Source organism: Azolla caroliniana, unplaced genomic scaffold, assembly GCF_043228905.1.
Source record: "Azolla caroliniana isolate FFs.n. ecotype wild unplaced genomic scaffold, voAzoCaro1.0.p SCAF_17, whole genome shotgun sequence".
NCBI classification, from domain to species: domain Eukaryota; kingdom Viridiplantae; phylum Streptophyta; class Polypodiopsida; order Salviniales; family Salviniaceae; genus Azolla; species Azolla caroliniana.
The window spans coordinates 16,317,287-16,337,280 of record NW_028230452.1 but is presented as its reverse complement, the minus strand read 5'-3'; positions in this window follow the sequence as shown (position 1 = coordinate 16,337,280).

Sequence of the window (19,994 nt, the reverse complement as noted above, 5' to 3'; positions counted from 1 at the left end):
TTTAATTAAATATTAGTTAATAATAAATATATATATAAAAAAGCAAATATATATATATATATATTTACATTTATGTCCTTCATGTTCCTAGTGCTTTTCCTTTTTACTCTCTTCTTTAAAATAAAACCTTCTAAGTTATAAAAAAAAAGCAAATATATATTTTACATTTATGTCCTTCATGTTCCTAGTGCTTTTCCTTCTTCTTCTTTTTATCCTTACTCTCTTCTTCAAATGTGTCGGAGAATTAGATCTTCTTCAATGGTCTTTTGTGACACGCAAAGTTATAATGGTTTGTAACAGGCAAAGCAGAAGTTATAATGGTTTGTAACAGGCAAAGCAGAACTATAACTAGTGGGTTCGAATCCCAAACCCTCAAAGAAATGAGCATCAATGAAGAACTCTCATATAACTACAAAATCATCACCATCACAATCCCCTTCTCGGTCTCCATCTCCACTATGTTCCATCCCTTGATTTGTACATACGATTCCGACCGGTTTATGTGCATCCGAGACACTGTCCATCCGAGCACTCCTCGCGTTCACTGTATTGTATTGTCTTGTACTGTATTGTACTGTATAGTGCATGTGCATTCGAGACACTGTCCATCCTAGACACTGTCCATCCGAGCACACCTCGCATCCACTGTATTGTACTATATTGTATTGTATTGTATGCACGCATGCTTGCCTTGCAAGTAGACACACCAGAGTCAACACTTGAGTCCACCATGGTACACACCTACACCTACACCTACACCCACACCCCACACCCCACACCACCTCATGTGTCGCTTTATCTTCCCTCAATCAATGCAAACTCCTCCCAAACACACCATGTTCGGTTGACACGTGCAGTGAAAGCGAAAGGGAGATGTCTAATTCCCCTGGTTCACACATCACCCACATGACACATATATCTCTCTCTATACATATATATATCTCTTTCCGGATGAGGCTTGTACTCCAAAGCTCCTATGTATATCTATCCGTTGATTCCCAAATTGGCCCCTACTAAGATTAAAAGCTAACTTACACTACATGTCTTGTAATACTTCGCATAAAGTCATACTTCGTTCCTCTTGGCAGCGCCTTGCTAACCTCGAATTTCGATGCGTTTTTTGTCGACCTCATAGGATCCAACATTGCATCAAAGCCTTGAACTCGACATTCCATACAACCAGACAAAAAAGTGGATTGCTCGAGTTTAAATTTTTGTTCTGTGCCCTTCGTTTCATACACAACTATTAACTCATTTACTCACTTTTGATACGATGATCTCATGACACAGTAGAAAATGTGTCGTATGTCGAGCATATATATGCACACGCTTGCTCCTCAGAAATTAAAAGCATGGGCTACAATTATGTGCACGTATTTCTATACTGGCTTCTTCTCTGTGTATGTGTTCAGTCTCATCATGATGGTAATCAAGGTTCCCTTTCCAGGCATGGTGTGCATGCTCTAATGTTGGCATGTTTACCTTTCATTATATCGATTACCATAAAGTTTTCAATGTCGTCTCGAAGTTAGGTGAGGGGAATTCATATGACCCAGCTTCTAGATCTCAAAGAATGTATCTAGCTTTTTCAAGATGAGCCATGTGCGATGTCATATCAACGAGATCGACATCATATGCTCGTGCAATACTTTTTATTATTATCAATGATCTCACAATAAGTGAATAAGATTCAAAGTCCATTTTGGTACTTTTACAATAGAGCACCTATTCTTTTTATTCTGCTTAACTTGGAAGAACTTCATGCCCCTTCTTTTGTTTTTTTGTGTGAAGACACGCGTTATATTAATGATATGTGTAAAATACTACACCGATATCACACGTGCACACACACACACACACACACACACACTCTCTCTCTCTCTCTCTTTTGTCTTAATTAACTATACAAAAGAAACTATGAAGATCTTAAGACCAATTACCCATAAGGATCCATGTGGGCTTGTGTACACCTACGAGGCCATTTCACAAAGAGGCCAAAACATTATTTGAATATGGTACTAGATAAAAACACACGTTGGACTTACTTTGCAACTATGACCGTCGAATTTTCCTGATTCCAAAACTATAAAAGCGAACTACCTTTCAATTGCCTCATATGTCTTTACACTCCCTATGCATCAAATACAAACACATTATGCACCCTTCTTTTATATTTATCTATAATATATGTATGTATGTATGTATGTATGTATGTATGTATGTATGTATGTATGTATGTATGTATGTATCTATATGTCTATATGTATGTATGTATGTATGTATGTATGTATGTATGCGCGTGCGTGCGTGCGTGTTTAAGTATATTGTTTACAACATGAATTTGAGGTTTCCTATTTGTAAAATATAATCTGTTGGAAAACAAATGTTTGTAAACTGCTATTTATATTTATATGCAAATTCAAAAGAAATGTCTGTCCTCTTTAGTAACCAACCTTCATGATCTTATTTCATATGTGCTTCTTGTAATATAATTGACTTGGAGTTATATCAAACACAATAACTTTTTTGAGTATTTGGACACCGTAGTTCTATTGTGATTCGCTTATTAGATATATCATTTACAAGTATTCCACGAGTTAAGATTGACATTACATCAACACAAGAACACTCATGATTTCACCTTTTTGCGTGGAAAGTTTTGTCATATGTTACCATAACATTTTCACATAATGCTTTGTCTCTTCGCGCCTTATCTTCTCACATACTCTCTTCTTTCTTTACATAAATAAAAGTCATCGAGATGGGCGGAAAGTTAGTGACTCTTAGTCATATGCTACTTCCATTTCAAACATCTAAATGAGTTTTTTGAGTGCCCAAAATTTCTTAGCCTAGCCATAGAAACAATACTATACATATTGCTACCTTTCTCCACAAAGTCTAAATGGGTCTAGACTCTAAAAATGCAAGATTATGACAAGACTTAAATACCTTAAATAGCTAAGAGTTGATCATAGACAATGGACATGTGTTCTTATACATTAAAATCTCATTGAAACAAGAGAACGTGCAATCTCTTGTATCATTTCCTCATGTGATGTGTTGCAAAGTTTGCCTTACACAGTAATATTTCATAATTATAATTAATTTATAAATACTTCTAAAGTGGCATTGTCTTTTCTATAGCAGATGAACAAGGCAAACATATGCTCAAGTTTTAATCAAATTCTTGACTTGTCAATATGATAATAATTTAGGTAGTGAAAGGCTTTACAATTAATTAATTAGCTTCACAATAATCACTTAATATTCTAAAAGATCAGTAAATTGCAAAAATCACTTAATATTCTAAAAAAACCTCCCTAAGTAGTTATTGTACTTTTGCCAAATTTCCTAACTAATTTAGATTCAACTCTTTTCCACACCTCAATCATTGTGTGATCCTAGCCGGTCCCTAGGCATACTAAACTAATTTGTGTTAGACTTGATATAGCATAGAGACGACTCTTGATGCAATTAGGTTTTATTCCCATACCACCCAAAGCTAAATGAAAGGATCATGTGTTAAAATTTGCCTCATTAAATCAATTCACTTTTCCCTTTGTATTTCTCCACATAAATACACATGCATGCATTCTATCTGAGCATTTGTATGTCGAAAGTTAAGAAGTAGTAACATCACTTGCCAATAGTTATAGGAATTCTTAGCCTCGTCCAATAATGATTGTGCTTGCAAACCAAAATGTCTAGCTTCTTATCATGAACTTTCATGCTAAATTGGGCGTAACGTATGGAGTGCAAGACCTTGAAACCCAAAAAAATTCATTAAAAAATAAAATGTCCTTATGTGTTTCTCCCAATACTATTGAGCACAAAATTGTTATTATGGCAATGTTAGTTGATTTTCCTATACCTACATGTGGGTGGCATGATCTTCGTAATGTGAATAGTAATATGTAGATGTGCTTATGTATTTACACATGCTATGTTTATATGGTAAGGGTTGCATGTTCCTTGCTTTCTCTCCCCCCTTCTTCTTCTCCTACTTTTCCAATAACTTATTAGAATGAACAAATCTCTTCAAAATAGGGGGGAAAACAGGACAATTCACATTCATGAGTACTCTTATTACATGGATGACATTAGGCTATTAGCATGTGTGAAGGAAACCTAAAAGAAACCTACTATAGATTATGAGTATTCTTATTAGATGGACGGCATTAGGCTATTAGCATGTGTCAAAGAAACCTACCATAGCCCAACATTTGAGCGAGTGTAATTTGTGTAACCATATTAAATATTGCTTGTATCAAGTACGATACTGATATGTGAGTCTTATGTTCAAACATGTCTTCCCTCACATGATGTGTCTTGTTCTAACTAACATGGTCCTTCTAGATCATCGCTAGAAAACTCATAGTTCTTAAAATAATCGACTTCCAGATTTGAAGTATTAATAATTTTTTAAAAATGGAGTCTTTGATTGAACTTATAAAGCAAAACTTATCACATCATATGATAGATCTCGTGGCATTGGCCAAAAAGCAAATCACTCTTACCTTTAACAAGTATAAGTTTGTTTGTGAATTTCTCAAACCATTATACAATTGTTGTAAGTATTACAGAGTGAAATACCATATGCATCCTTTGACATAATGCATGTCATTGAGTTCTCGAATCGATCATTATTATGTACCTTTAATATAACAAGGTTGTACAATTTAACATCACATGTAAAGAAAATAATCAAAGAAGATTTTGATGTGGTGGTTTTGAAGTAATTTCATGCCATTTTGTATAAATTCACATCCATGACATGAAGAATCGTACAAATAATGTGATAAATCAAAATAGGTCCATTCCTTTGACATGTATATTCACACATACAAATTGTATGGTACATACATGAGATCACCTAACAAGCGACTCAAAATAAATGAAATTCAACCCCATACCCATACCCACGTGCACAGACACACCATATGACACATCAACCACATCAACCACATCAACCACATCAACCACGTCAACCAAATCTAAACAATCATGACATGCTCCAAATAACCTTACAAGTTCATTTCTCTACTTGCAAACAATAACACTCAAACAACTTGATGATACTTGAGCGCAACATGGAAAATACCACTTTGGGTTACATATACTAATTTAACATTCCAATTCTTGTTAACTTTGATCCATCATGGAACCTTAAGAAGTGAGAAACCCTAGTGATTATTGTCATTATTCACACTTATTCTACCACCATGCTGACATTGCACTTCTAATGACTTTGTGTGTTCCATCATGGATCATTAAAAAGTGAATACTCCTAGTGATGAATGCACTCAGATGCATTTCTTTCCTGAAGACTACTCCATACTTCCTTCTCTAGGTGTTGTCATGTCTCGAATACTAGTTTCCATATGTTGGCGATATTCATATTGGCGTTGATCAATGCACATGCTTTGCAAAGTCATGTACATAATTGTAATTTGTAAACTGTAAGCGATTCCTACCTAGCGTCTGATGATTTTCATCAAACACAACTTTCATCAAGTTCCCAATTCAAACATTCAATTCAACCAAATCAAAACTAAATTTTGTGTGTTGTTTGTTTTGCCACCTCATTTCATGGACAATGATTAAGTTTAGTCACTCCTTTTCATTTGACCCTCACATAATCCAATAAAATGTGACATATGTCCTCTATATACACATATTTGCTCCCATAGTACGGGGAGAGTATGGGCTAACAAAGTTTGCCCATTTTTTAATTTGTGGTGCTTCTTGATGTTTGTGTTTACTCCTAATGATTAAACAATTAAGTGTCCAATCCAGGCATGGTCTACATGCTTAACGTTTGTAATTTACCTTCATTGTATCAATCAACGCCTAGCTTTCAATTTGAACAATTCAATCCACTATAGTTTTAATTTTTTTTAATCTTTGAGTAAACATAATAGTTTTGGCTTTTGCAAGATAACCCATGTGACATGTTATGTCAAAGAGACCATCAAACGTGTGCATTTTACTTGTATCAATGATTCTATAATGTCATTGTCTAAGATAATATGAAATCAACTTGGTCAACGCTAATCACATCGAAATTCCATGCATCCACTTTTTCCTTTGACCTATCAATATCTATTGGACCACTTGGAGCAACTCCCATGTGGTCTCTACATATATTATAGTAGAATAAGTGCCTATATTTTAGCCCCCCCCCCCCCCCCCCCCCCCCCCAAACAAACACACATGTGATTTTGTTTTTCGCAACACATACATGTATCATTTGTGTGTTCTATAGACAAGATAAGACATCCACATGATACAATGGTATGCATATCGTGATATAATAATTTGATTTGTAAATTTATTTTGTCAATTCATTTTGGAACATGGATAAGAAGAAACTATAACATACTTGAAATTTTTCTTTAGGATACTTAAAACAAGATGATGATGATTTTATAGGTCTAATTATAGTCCACTATGTGGCAACAACTTCCAATTTTATTGGATCTACAATATCCAATGATCTTAAAGTTAAAGGATGTAGAATTTCGCCTCAAGGGTTGGCTATTGTGGAGAGGGAGGCCACGGAGTACACGTTCCAAGTGGAAAATCTTTTGCAAGAATGTGGTTAGGCAAGGCAACCATGGTAGACAAAATCAGAGAATCCCCTAAGATTAGGTTGCTTGTGCAAAGTTTGTCCACACTCCCCTCTATAATTAGGGTGCATGATGTGGAGGCAAGATTGATAGATGTGGAAGTGGAATATGAGGGTCTACCTAGCCAATGTTTCTATTGTAAAAAAAATGGGCCACATTGCTAATGAATGTCCAAGGAAGATTAATAGTAATGTAAGGGGGGAGAAGGTTATGAGGCCGTTAGCTAAGCAAGAGATGATAAGGGTGACAAGATCGAGTACCCTTAATGGGGTTGAGAAGGCGAACACTAGTGCAAGTGGTTGGACTCGTGTTTTGGGACACAAAAATGGCTTGCAACGAGAAGTAAACATGGATATGTCTCATGTAGATTTGAGAAATCGTTTTGAAGTGTTGCAAGAAGAGGAGGATCGAGCACAGGATCCAAGGAAAACTATTGTTGAAGATGTGGTAGCATGTACACCCGAGGTCCTGTTAAAAAGTGCAACACTTAGACAAGAATCTACCATGAGCTCCCCTTCCTCCATTGGCAAAAGTGGAAGTATTGGATTGAGAGAAATGAAAGATTGGTTACGTAAGGGGAGGTGTCAAGAAAGCTTATCCATCACAGTGACTCCCGAAATTCAGAAGTTGCAAGAGTTGAGACAAGTAAGTACGGAGGTAGATGTTAGAGTTCCAGTCAAATTTGTTAGGTCAAAAATATTGGAAGGGGACATGTTGGACAAGGGATATAGGTTTAGTCAGCAGGCTCTCACAAGACTGATTGATTTGTCTCATGAGAAAGCCCTAGGGCTAAGGGTTTATGTAGTTGTTGCTGAACGAAACAAGCTATCGGCTATCGGCTTCTCTTTTGATCTAATAGACGTAGAGATTACAACCAGTAACATGCCATGGATCTCCAACTCTATAGAAGTCAAGGCGCACAAATACTTTAACAACATGCCTATCACCTGGAATGAAGATAATTGGATGTTGATGTGGCTGAATGCTGGAATGATATGAGGGAGTTTCGATAATTCTTGCATTAAAAAATAGCTTCTACTATGCCTAGAGGAGACGGTAGACTCTCTCGATGAGGTGTTACACTTCCATGAGGGGGAAATGGAAGAAGCTAAAAGGCAAGATGTGGTTTTAGGATGGGAGAGGATCAAGGAAGGAGGTTGGGCATGGGCTCGTAGGGAGGGACTATGTCCGTCTTGGGAGACTTCACAATTGATCTCATGAAATTAATAATGTGGAACATACAAGGTCTAGGCGGCCACAAATGCATGATGGAGAGGAAGAACCTCCTCTTGCGGGGGGTTGACATACTTTTTGGTCCCCAGCTCAGGGTGAGCATGGTAGAAAAGGGGGTGTTTGTACATCTATCAAGAATAATCCAGATATTATTGTTGTGGGCCAAGGCACCATAGTGGGGGGACGTGCCATCTATGTGATTGTCAGATGGCAACAATGTATCATTGGAATAATAAATGTGTACGCACCCAATTCGTCAGCGATGCGAGCCCTTTTTTGGAGGCAAGTGGGCGATGGCCTGCCGACTGTAGATGCCTGAATCCTCGCAGGGGATTTTAACATGACTTTGCACACAGAAGACAAGGTGGGGGGCATGCATATGGTGGTGCAGGGGTCAGAGTTAGTTGCATGGGATTTGTTGATGGGCAGAATGGGAGTGAAAGATGCTTGGTATGTATTAAAAACGCCTCGGAGCTCGCTAAGCTTCTCAAGAGCAGGCTGCAATATAAATGGCTTTTGTATGTCTCGTATAGACAAAATATACATAAGCGAACTGGAAAAATATGGCAACAATGTTGAAATCATCGTAGGTTCGGCTTACTCTGATCATACGCCGGTTAAGATTACGCAGGTCAATTAGAGGAGGAAAAAAAGGGATTGCAACTTGAGGATTAGTAGTAAAATTTTTGAGGATGCGGAGGTGGGAAGGAAGATAATGAGTATATGGGAAAATAATCCAGCTCGTTGTGGTGCACAGGATAATCTTTGAGGAAAGATTATTGAAACTTCAATGTATTTGCATGAAGAGACTAAAAATAGAATTGTGAGGTCTAAGGAAAGAGAGGCAAGATTAAGAAGATCGATAGCGGTTGCCCAAAGAATGCTTCAAAAAAATCCCAAGTGTCAACCGTCAAGATCAGGTCTTGAGGCTACTAAAGAAACACTACATCAGTTGATTGTGTCTAGAAATAAGATGATATTCAAGAGTTTAGCAGCATGGTGGAGCATGAATGGGGACAAGATGAACCAACAATTTCTTAAGTATAAAAAACCGAGAACAAACGGTAGTTACAATCCTAATATGATTAAGAAGGATGGTTCACTGTCAGAGGATGTATCAGAGATCATGGAGACAGTCTCAACTCACTATAGTGGGTTACTCTCATATAGTTATAGTCTCCCCGACTAGCCTTTACTGGTAGAATTTGTATTGGAGGGAATGCAACCAAGAATTTCAGAGGCTGCACAAGTTAAGTTGTCAGGGCCACTCTTGGAAGAGGAGGTGTTAGACGCTTTGGTAAGTATATGTAGCATGTCTTGTCCAGGTGTCGACGGATTATCAGAAGATTTTTTTGAAAAGTTTTGGGCGCTGATTAAGGTTGACGTGGTTGTTGGTCTAAATGAGGCATGGGATGTTGGGTGCTTACCTGAGCATTTTAAAGAAGGATTGATATTTCTAATTCCTAAGGTACATGGTATAATAACGGATGTGAGGCAATGGAGACCGATTATGTTGCTCAACACAATCTATAAGATTTTTGCTAATATTCTGGCCAAGAGGGTCAAACCCCACTTGCATGCGCTAATTAATGTTGGACAAACAAGATTCATGGAAAATAGATGTATAATTGATAATGTGTTGAACTTTTGGGAGACGATTGCCTTGGCAAAGAAAACCAATCAACATATTGCATGTCTCATGCTTGACTTCGGGAAGGCATATGATAGAGTACCGTGGCCCTTTTTAGACCAAGTCATGGAGCAATTGAGACTACCCTCAATATGGATATCAACTGTGTTGGCCCTTTACAAAGGAAGCTTGAGTAGGGTGTTGGTGTTAGGACATCAGGGCCCATCAATTCCATTATGCAGGTCTGTCAAGCAGGGGTGCCCGTTGGCCCCCTATCTTTATTTATTAATTTCGGAGTCATTCTCCTTCTTTTTAAATAGACCGAATGCAAGAATACTGGGATTGGTTGTCCCACATGCTTGCAAGGACTTGTTGGACTCCATGTATGCAGATGACACTATGCTCTATTTGCAAGGCAATGATGCTAATTTACAACAGCCCGAAAAACGGATTGAGCTGTTTTCTAAAGCATTAGGTGGGAAAATTAATTGGAACATAAGTAGAGGGTTTTGGGTAAGTCCAAACCCATGACCGCTTTGGTCCCCTAATGCTGATTTTCAATGGGTCCCTAATGGAATGGATGTTAAATATTTGGGCTTTTTGGTGGGAGTTGAGATTAAGAAAAATCACCAGCTTGAGCAAGTGAAAGACAAAATAAAATAAAAGCTTCGGTTATGGGCATTGGTAAAGCTTTCCCTTGCAGGTAGAGTGGTTGTGGTAAACCACATTTTGTTGGCCACCATGTGGCACTCATTGGCATGCTGGATGTTAGATAAAGATTGCATCAAAAACATTAAGGCAATGGTGAGAGGGTTCCTTTGGTCGGGTAGAGACCATGAGACAGTGTCAGCTAAAGTGGCCTGGAGTTGTTTGACCAAGGCGAAAAATCAAGGTGGACTTGGGTTGGGGGATCCGGTTCACCAAAGTAAGTCTTTACTCGGTAAGCTCATGGTGCGAAGTCTCCAACCTGGACCAAAATTGAGGAAGTTGCTTCTTAGGGACAGAGCTGAACTCTGTCAGGAACAGTACTAAGACAGAGAAGGAATTAGTACTAAAAGAAGTATTAGTACTAAGAGAGGTGAAGAACTCTCGAGAGAAGGAAAGAGTGAGCGAGAGGGAGGGAGAGAGAGATCGAGAGAGAGAGAGAGAGAGAGATGATAAGAAAAGATATATATTATGTGAAGAGAATGTACAGTAGTAGCTAGGAGGCTTAAGAATGGCGTTGAACCGATTTGGTTAGAAATAATGCCTCGTGCCTCCTTTTATAGTGTTCTAAGGAATACTCCTGAAGTTTCTAGAATGTTCCAGAGAAATCTGGAATATACATCAATTTTCTATAATAAAACATAAATGAAAATAATATTCTACGTATTACAATGTATAGTCTAATGGTCAAGAGCTCGACCCATGTAGCATAAGGTCATGGGTTCGAGTCTTGCCATATAATGACACTATCCCCCCTTTAAAACGATGAGTGTAACGAGTCGTTTTGGATTGAGGACCCGGTTTGTCTGGATATTGATGATAGAAGTCTTCAAGAAGTGCACGAGCATTGGTGACATTCTCTATCGGTTCCCAAGTACACTCACTGGGACTATATCCTAGCCAATTGACTAGATAGTAGAGCTTGTTGCGAACAATCTTGGAATCAAGGATGGCGGCAACCTCGTACTCAGGTCCATCTTCAAGCTCGATTGGGGGTGGAGGCTGTGTAATACGTCCTGGGATGGTGCTCTCTTGATAGGGTTCAAGGAGAGAACTATGAAACACCGGATGTATCCGAAGTTGTGGAGGTAGATCGAGACGAAAAGCGACATCATTAATCTTTCCTATGATACGGAAAGGACCTAATCGCCGATAATCCAACTTCTCACATGGGCGAGTAGTCTTGATGTGTCGTCGGAGTAGTCATACCCGATCTCCAATGTTAAAACTGGATGGGAGTCGATGACGATCCGCATAAACCTTGTGTGTTTGCTGAGCTTGTTGGAGATGAGTAGATAAATCCGCTTGTATCTTGCGTAACCGCTCCAAACGATCCTCCGCGCAAGGATTTGTGGACACCTCTGGGGTTTCAAGTACACACCATCGGGGGTGACATCCCGTATAAGCATAAAATGGCGTAACTTTAGTCGATGCGTGGATAGAGTTATTATAGGCAAATTCGGCGAAGTGGAGAATATCTGCCCAGTCATCCTGATGATAGCTGAGAAAGCACCGCAGGTACTGCTCCAGTGTTTGATTTGTTCGTTCGGCTTGGCTGTCGGTTTGTGGGTGGTAGCTGGAGGAGAGGTTACAAGTGACCTTGAGCATTTTAAAAAGGTGCTTCCAGAATTTTGACATGAACTGGGGTCCACGGTCGCTGACGATACTATCGGGAAGTCCATGATGCCGACATACTTCACACATGACAATTTCGGCGGTGTCTTCACTGGAGATTTCCTTAGTACATGGCAAAAAATGAGCCATCTTCGTATATCGATCTACCACTATTAGAATTGCAGATCTGTGATGAAGTCTAGAGTAATGGATTGCCACGGCTTGCTTGGAATTGGTAATGGTTCTAATAAACTATATGGATGATGCCTTGGCATTTTCGCTTTGCAGCATGTGTCACAAGTCCGAACAAAATCTTCGACAAATTGTCGCATACGGGGCCACCAAAATGATCATTGTACTAAATCTAATGTTTTAGTACTACCAAAATGCCCAGCTGTATATGTGTCATGACAGTTTTGTACTACTTGAAGGTGGGAAGAACCATTAGGAACATACAAAAGTTCTTTAAAGAAGAGTAATCCATCATGGTATTTGAATTGCCGATAGTCCGTACCTGGTGGTTGCGGCTGTGAACACGACGCTTGAGAGGGATCAATTTGTGCTAGTATAGCTTGGGCGAAAGCATCTGTCTTCAGGTCCGCACGTATGATATCGATAACGTGGGAATCCATGAGCATGCCAAAGACCTGTGTTGCTTGTAGTCGTGCCGGTCCCAAGATCACTTGCTTTTGGTTATCGAAAGCTGGCTCGCCGGGACGCGGTGCTAGGTACGAACGCCGTGATAATGCATCTGCTTTCCCTTGATGTTTCCTAGGTCGATATGTAATCTTGAAGTCGAAACGCGTGAGAAAATGGGCCCAACGAGCTTGACGTCGATTTAACACATGAGCGTCTTGAAAATAGGCGAGGTTTTTGTGGTCACTGAATACAGTGACTTGATGAGAAGATCCCTCTAGAAAATGCCTCCATTGCATAAAAGAGTCCACTATAGCCAATAGCTCTTTATCATGAATTTCGTAGTTGATTTCGGCGGCGTCAAACTTATGTGAGTGAAAAGCCACATGATGTAGCTTTTCATCATTCCCAATGCAAAATCCGATGCGTCCGCTTCAATGATGAATGGTTTTTCTGGATCAATGTGAGCTAGAATCGGAGCCGATGTAAATGCCTGTTTAAGATTCTCAAAAGCCATGTCCACTTCTTCAGACCAAACGAACGATTGTCCCTTCCTAGTAAGTTGTGTAAGAGGCAAAACGAGCTTTGAGTAATCCTTTATAAACTTCCGGTAAAAATTGGCAAAGCCTAGAAAGCATTGCACATCCCGCACCGAATGCGGAGTCTGCCATTCTACCACTGTTTTGACCTTAGCTGGGTCCATGGAGATGCCTTCTGAGGAAATGACATAGCCGAGAAATTCCACCTAGTTGCACCTGAAACTACATTTTTCCAGCTTTGCATAGAGACCATGTTCTCGAAGTTGTTTTAGTACTAACAGTACATGATAATCATGCTCTTCTTGGGTCTTCGAGTAAACCAGTAGATCATCCAAATAAATGATTAGACACACATCCAAGAGATCTCGGAAAATATCATTTGCCATGTGCTGGAAGACTGCTAGCGCATTAGTGAGGCCGAACGACATGACCGTATACTCGAAGTGCCCATATCTGGTGCGGAACGCGGTCTTCAATTCATCTCCTGGTCGGATCCGTACGAGGTTATAGGCTCCCCGTAAGTCGATCTTCGTGAAGAACTTGGCACCATTGATCCGTTCTAAAAGACTTGAGATAAGGGGGAGTGCATACCTATTTCGGATTGTAACCTTATTCAAGCCACGGTAATCTACAACGAGCCGAAGTGAGCCATCCTTTTTCTTGACGAAGAAAAGGGGTGCGCCGGCTGGAGATTTCGAATGTCGTATGAAACCATTCTCCAAATTCTCCTCTATATAGGCTCGAAGGACTTCCAGTTCGGTTGGTGACAAATTGTAGATTGGTCCCCAAGGTGGCTCTTTCCCCGGTTGTAAATCGATGGGGCAATCATATGGTCGATGGTGAGGAAGCGTACTGGCTTGTACTTTATCAAACACATCGACATACTGATGATAATTCTCTGGAAGTTGAACGGTGGAATCCTCTTTAGTGGTGCTGGAGGGGTTTACTGATATTGCGAAGAGGAACATTTCTTCCTTGCATCCTTCCTCACGCAACTGATGTAGTGAAATCGTTGCGATCTCATGAGTAGACCCTCGGGCTTTTTGATGCCGGATTTCTCTTGTCCGCCAATCTATGTCTGGGTTATGTAATTCGAACCATGGTAATCCTAAGACAATGGGGTGTTCTGGGATGCTAATTATATTAAATGATATGACACATGCTAGATTATCTAGGACAACATTAACGGGCTCTGACTCTTCTATGATATTTCCTAAGGCAATGGGATGACCATCGACGACTACTACAAGGGCAGGACATGGGAGTTTTTTGAGAGATATCTGATGAGCTTGGGCAAATTTCCTATCCATGAAGCAAGAATTAGCTCCGGAATCTAGAAGTGCTAAGACATGTATTGGAGTAGTACTTCTAGTACTAACTGTTACTTGGGCTACGAACACATCGCTAACTTGCTTAGAGGGAATGGAACCACTAATGGGCTGCTATTTTGGCTGGACTTAGTCGTTTAACTCTTCTTCTAACTGACTAAGGACATCAAATTTGTTCGCTAGATTTGGGCTATTAGTACTATTAGGACTATCAGATATCCCTACTGAAATAGAGTCGGGTTTAGTACAATCAGAACTAGCAACTATTTGGTTTACCTGCCTTCTTGGCCTATGGGGACAGTTTACCGCGATATGCCCTGGTCCACCGCAATAAAGACATAGTCGGTTTGCTCGGCGTCGTTGCTTTTCTTCTTCCGATAGCGGTCCACGACGATGTGTGGTGTCAATTTCCATCGGAGTTGGAGTACTTGCTGGAGGCGCATTATATGAATCCCTCGGAAAAGGTTTCACTACCACTGAGGCATAGGTAGGCTCTGATCTTGCCCTCGGAATCTGGAATTGTCGTTCCGAACGTCGTTCGAAGAGGCGGTTGTTGCATCTCACCGCGCGACTAATTGCTTCTGTTAATGACTTTGGCTCTTTGGGGAAGGTCAAGAGTAAATCCTTGACATCGTTGCGTAAGCCATAACGGAATTGCTCCATCAATGCGTGATCATCCCAAGGGATATCGACAGTGAGTAGGCGGAAATCTGCAGCATATGCGGAAGCTAGACGATCACCTTGGCGTAATCGCCGGATTTTGTTGATTGCAGTCCTTATGCTGTCAGTATCTCCAAAACAGGCCTTAAACTCACTTATAAATTTTTCAAAACTGTTTAATAATGGAGAATCCTTTTCCAACAATGGAGCAAACCATGCTAACGCTGAGCCACTAAGGAGAGTGCCTACTAGTCCCACTCGTGATGCATCAGTGGGATATCGAGAAGGATGCATTTGTATCACTAAATGTACCTGATTCAAAAACCCTCTAAACTGTGATCGGGTCCCATCAAATTTTGCAGGAAGACCGATCTTGGGTTCTTTGTGAATCCCTTGAGTGCTTGATCCTTGTTGTTGTAATGATATGATAGTCGCTTCGAGTTGTTGTACACGTAGTGTCAGCTCCCCGTGTTGTTGTTGTTTTTCTAGCGCTATTTGTTGAAGATCCCCCAACAAGCGATGATTTTCTTGTTCTAGTGCTACAAATTTCTCTTTTAAGCACTGGAGCTCCGAGAAAACAGATTGGTATTCCTGAGCGCTAACAGTTTCCATTTTACTAGGGAGGATAAGAGGATTAATAAGAAGATAAAAGGAAAAGGAGGAAAGGAAGATCGATCAAAATCGGTTCAAACTGTCAAGAACAGTACTAAGACAGAGAAGGAATTAGTACTAAAAGAAGTATTAGTACTAAGAGAGGTGAAGAACTCTCGAGAGAAGGAAAGAGTGAGTGAGAGGGAGGGAGAGAGAGATCGAGAGAGAGAGAGAGAGATGATAAGAAAAGATATAGATTATGTGAAGAGAATGTACAGTAGTAGCTAGGAGGCTTAAGAATGGCGTTGAACCGATTTGGTTAGAAATAATGCCTCGTGCCTCCTTTTATAGTGTTCTAAGGAATACTCCTGAAGTTTCTAGAATGTTCAAGAGAAATCTGGAATATACATCAATTTTCTATAATAAAACATAAATGAAAATAATATTTTACGTATTACAATGTATAGTCTAATGGTCAAGAGCTCGACCCATGTAGCATAAGGTCATGGGTTCGAGTCTTGCCATATCATGACAAACTCTAGTGTCTGAGGAATGGCGGCCCTTAGAAGGCAAAGAAGTGGTGGTTGTTTAGTTCAGGCCTAAAGTTAAAAGAACCGATTAGCATGGAGGATAGGGTGACCCGCATTATAATGAGGGCTTGGTGAAGTTTAAGAGAAGGGTTGGTCGTAATGCAATAAAAAATGATGGAGGAACAACTCCGACAACCATTGTTTTGGAACCCTAGGATTAGAAACGATGACAATATGATGCTTGGGCAGAAAAAATACTTGTCATGGGGGAAAATGTTAGGGTACAATGTTAGTTCAGTAAGAGACTGGGAGGTTTTCAAAACGAAGAGAAGGGTGGGGCTGGTTGATAGTACTAGGTTTACTGGTAGGCTGGAAAAGGTGACCCGTTTGAAAGATAATGATGTTGATGGTCTAGCTAGGGTGAATGAAGAAGAGGGGGTCTGGTTTGGGTGGTTTGTGGGTGAGGGTGATGGACAAATTATCCGTGGCAGGTGCCCATCTAATGAGTATCGTTTTTGGGGCAACCTATGTGCTTTGTCAGACAATGGCTAGTGGTTGGCAGTGCGGGTGACAGTGTTGGATGGTAAGAAGTGGCAAGTAAACCTGGACCCAGGGAAGCTGGAAATTGATTGTAAACTTTGGATAGTTGACAACAAGCCCGTATGTGATTTGGATTGGGATCCACTAGAGGTGTGGTGGCAGAAATAGGGAACAAACAAACTGAAAAGGTTTTTTGAGTACAGTACTAAGCTAGGAAGGAAAATCAATGGCTCCAAATCAATGGGCGTTGCTCTAACTCGCAATAGTTGGAGGGATAAAGACATATCTGATGACTTGTTGAAGTCCTTTTGGAGGAGACTATGGGCGTTCGATATGCCATAAAAAATAAAGCTTTGGTTGTGGCTTCTTAGTCATAAAGCGGTACCGGTGGGGGAGTGGCTAAGGTGTTGTGGTGGTGAGGTTGGTTACAAGATATGTGAACACCCTTTGGAATCAATCCCTCACTGTTTTTGGAATTGTGGAGAGGCTATTAGCATTTGGGGTAGAAGTCTCAAGATAGTGGCAACATGTTGTGTGAATGGGAGAGTTGTATGGGGGTCCTTATAGGGGTTGAAGTTAACAGGGGAAGGTTGGGCTGAATAGTTAAACCCCCACGGTCATGGATTTATAGTGCAGGGTGGCAAGGTGTTTCAACGTGCTGGAGTTCGACATGGGCACTAACTCAATTTTTTTTGAAGAGATATGGATGATGGTGGCTTGCTTATCGGTCTAGCACATTTGGACTAGGCGTTGTAAGTTTGGTTTTCAACAGCAAAAGCTCCCTAACAGTGAGGTGTTGTTAAATATCTGGTTTGAGCTAGTATCTTGGCTGTGGGGACGATGCAACTCGATTTATGGGGAATCTGATGCAGCTGAAAGAGCTCGGTCAAAGTTCTTGCTGAAATAGGGTAGTTCTCCTATAGTGGGTAGATCATCATCAGGGCCTAAATGGAACTACCAAGCACTCCGATGGCTGTTTCCGCTAAGGGCTTCCATTAGTGACCAAGTGCTGTAAATATGTATAGATATGGTACAAGTTAATTACTAGGTTATAGGAGTTGATGGGATACTTTTGTTGAAAATGAGGTGGGGACTATGAACACTTTGATGAGAAGGCCAGAGTGAGGGTTGCTGAAATTTTGGTGGTCTATGATGTAATTTGTTTGCTAACTAATGTGAAGTAGTGTTTTTTTGGAAAAAAAATAAAGGATGTAGAATTATGTTTTATTTACAAGGATGCAAGCTTTGTACAAGTGGGTTTGCTATAAATATAGAAGTTTTATTAATATAATAATTCATTTAAAAAATATGCTACACAACCTTACAAATGATCATATATACATTATCTAGTGAAAGGTTTAGCTTGTTTCAAAGTTTTGGAAACCCTTGTTTATCCAACAAGTGTCACGGACAAGTATAATAGAGCAAAGCAAAGACAAGACTAGAACACAAGAGAGGAAAAGAGCAAGAATTCAACTTATAGAATCCGTAACTAGTGTTGTTCACCTTGATTAGAATCAAGGTGCACTTGAGTATTTATACAAGAAGGTAGGGCTATGTACGCCAGCTAGAAATAGAGTATGCATGAGGATGCATGCAATAGAGAATGCATGAGAATGTGTGCAAGCTAGAAACTTCCAATGTTCAATTTACACTACATAAAGTTGGATTTGGTACAAGGATGTATATGTAGCTCAATTGGTAGGGTTACCCAATAAAGACCATGAGGTCTTGGGTTCAATCCCTTCCTTCCTTCGTGGTAAATTTCTATAACGACAAGGAGAATCGTAGTTCAAGTTGTAGCCGTTGGGTGTTTGTTTTTAATACTATTGAAGAAAATCTTTGAAATGAAACAACAAGAAGGACAATCTTAGTCCAGAACTATTATTGGTCCTCCTTGGGTCGATATCATGAATTTTGGCTATGTATGTTGACCTGCCACTTTAATATCCTTTGATCTCCAAATAATGTAAAGGCAACAACTACAAGAGAAAAATAGTTCTAGACAACCCAAGGCTTACACTACTTAAGTAATGAGTCATTGAATGACATTCTACATGAAGATCTATGCTCAAACTTCTCAACCATTTGCCTCACATGATGCCACTTGCACTTAACTAGATTATGATTGTATCGCAGAGACTCACATGCCACTTGTTCTATTTAGGTTCCTGGCATGTGGAAGATGACAAACTCAAATTCTTGTAAGATTAGCGTCTAGTGTGTTTGCTTATAAACAAACACCACTTTAACGATGAGGTAGAATAGAAAAGAATTGGATAGATGTTTTGTCGTCCCCAATGAAGCCAATTTTGATCTATGCAACCACATCAACATATCATCTTGTATGTGACATCTTCCTAAGAAGGTGGATCACTATTATGCAATGAAAACTATTGATGTGAAAATATAGCACGCCCATATGCGCTCACCCTTCTCTTCTCTGTAGAAATTAGAGTATGACACTTAAATTATCATGCATTTCTAACATGTCATTATATTTTTCATAAATCACCTTATACAATGAGCATATGATAAGTGATATTCATCCTCCACTAGGTTTTCATTGCATACCTTGCATATCTGTTGGCGGTAGTGACATGTTATTGAATATGTTCTTGCAATTTTAGCTTGTATTAGGGCCATCATTGGGGGTTAATATTTGCAATGTAATATAATTCCAAATTTGATAATTTAGCATCTTGGCACTCCATCCTTAGTGTCTCTAATAAGATTCCATCTTTGATGATCACATACTTCATAACATTGCCTAATAGCTACAACAGATCTTTTACTTCCATCTCTTACATCGTTACATAGTGTCAAACTTGCACCCTTTGTTCTGAGCTTGTTTTTGCAATGTATGACTAGGAATATTCTTGAGTCTTGTGATATACTTGTATAGTCTTTTCATGGCCAATACTTATTTCTAATAGCATAATAGGATAGGATATTGAGGGTTTTACTGTTAGATATAATCAATGATCAACCTCGATTTGTCAATTTGTCCCCATATGTACTCTTAAAGTGCACATTTTGTGATAGCTCCCCAAATGAGGAGTAGCTATTGTGCAATTTGAACAACTTCAACAACACCTTTGACAACTACGAGTTGGCCCAATTCCAAGTCAAGTCAATGGGTTGACCATTGAGGGGATGTGTTAGATATAATCAATTTTCAACCCGAAGTTGTCAATTTATCCCCATATGTACTCTTAGAGTGCACATTTTGTGATAGCTATTGTGCAACCGACCATATGGGTCGATAAGGTGTCAATCGACGAAACTGTAGATTAGGTCACAATGTGTTTAGGAAAGAGCGAAGTAGGCTAATAGTATTGACTAATCAAGTCAACTAC